This window comes from Penaeus chinensis, chromosome 11 (assembly GCF_019202785.1).
Source record: "Penaeus chinensis breed Huanghai No. 1 chromosome 11, ASM1920278v2, whole genome shotgun sequence".
Lineage (NCBI taxonomy): Eukaryota > Metazoa > Arthropoda > Malacostraca > Decapoda > Penaeidae > Penaeus > Penaeus chinensis.
This window is the reverse complement of record NC_061829.1, coordinates 791534-793507: the sequence shown is the minus strand read 5'-3', so window position 1 is coordinate 793507 and position 1974 is coordinate 791534.

The window sequence follows — 1974 nt, the reverse complement described above, 5'->3', positions numbered from 1 at the left end:
GAAATAAGAAATAAGAAATGGCCTTTGATCTCCTCCGCAAGATTCTTGATAAACTGCTCCTAGTCCCTTCTCAGCAGGACCGAGTTGAAACGGAACGATGCAATTCCCAGTCCCGCAATTCGAGCCGCGCGACAGGCATCTGTGGTTTCCAGAGTCTCCTTCGAGATTAAATTTTGTCTTACCTTTGGGCGGTCGCCAACGGACTCCTGTGCTGCGTCAAGTGTTTCGCGCTGGATCTGTCGGGTTCCCTCAACCTGTCCACATGAAACTCCCTGGAGTGATCAGTGGATCGACGGGGAGTTTTGGATCCGGAGGGAAGCCACAGTCTATGATCAGGACAGCAGAACTCGGTACTTTGGTACGCCCTGGAGTTCTGGGGATCCTACAGCGAGTGCTAACGATCATGTGGTCGATCTCCTTGGCCACATTTCCAGCATTACTGTACTGTACTAACGATGAGGGTCAGGGTGCTGACACCAGGAGCCAGAAATCCTCATTATCTCGGACTTTGCAAAGTCCCAGAAAAAGAGGCTGTTCTAGCTATCGACGTTAGCTCCCGAGCCATGAGGACCGACAGGCTTATTCCAGCCAGCTCGATCACAGCAAGATACCCCGCACTGAATTAGCCCAGAACAATGCGAATCTCTCGCTGAGGACAGCTGTCTGCCACCGATAGGAGTTTGGCGTAGTACCCCACTTTTGCATTGAGTTTGCAAACATCGGTAGGGGTGTACAAATAATAAGAGACTTGAAGCCAAAATCGTTCAACGACAATAGTCTCTACTACCGAGGGCCACCACTGATCGTGCCTCTGTCAGGTCTGCTTACCTCCGAGAGAGAGCCGCCTCAACTCTCAGCCACTTCAGTTCCCACGATAGCAGTGGCTACCAATCATATATATATATATATATATATATATATATATATACATACACACACACACACATGTATATACATACACACATATGCATATGTATGTATGCATGTATACCTGTATGTATGTATGTATGTATGTATGCATATATCATAAAGAACCAATTATGGAATTCAAACTTTTGCTCAGGTTACCACGTTTACGTAACGTTATAATGCAACTGCTTATAATCAGGTGATGAAGAAACTATTCCCGCAACCCTTTTTCACACCTCTGAATTTAGAGTTTCCACTGCGCTAAGCCAGAAATTCCTCCTTCAAAGCAAGGTCTCATAACGCTGCATTCAGTCTCTCATGTACTCGGCTTAAACTCATATCCAAGCGTGAATTGCTGTAATTTGAGTGTTTGAACGCTCGTTATTTCCTACCCAAAATAAATATGAAAAATAAGAATGAAACAAAACATCTGTTCGACTTTTCATCCACTAAGCATCATTATTATCCTCATTATTATTATCGTTGTAAATGTCCCCATCCTCATTATCACCATAATTACCTTTCTCATTATAATGATAGTAGTAATGATAATGATAATGATAATAATAATATTAGTAATGATAATATCACTAATACTAATAATAATACTCATGTCAATACCAATACTAATTCTAATATTGACAATAACTATAATAATAATAATGTTAGTGATGATGATAATGATGATGATAATTATGATAATAACAATAATAATATCAATGGTAATACCAATAATGATAATAAGGATAATAATTATCCTTATCATCATTAACATTATATTGGTCATTAGCATTATCATATTTTTAAAAAGAATTATCATTGTTGTTGTTATCATTATTACTAATATTATTGTTATCATTATTATCATTATTACTATTACTATTATTATTATTATCATTGTTATCACTATTATTATAATTATCATCATTATCATTACTATCATTATCACTATTGTTGTTAGTATTATCATTATCATTTTCATTAATGTTATTACTGTTATCATCTTTTCTATAATCGTCATTATTATTATTATAATTTATCATCATCTTCATTACTAGTATAATT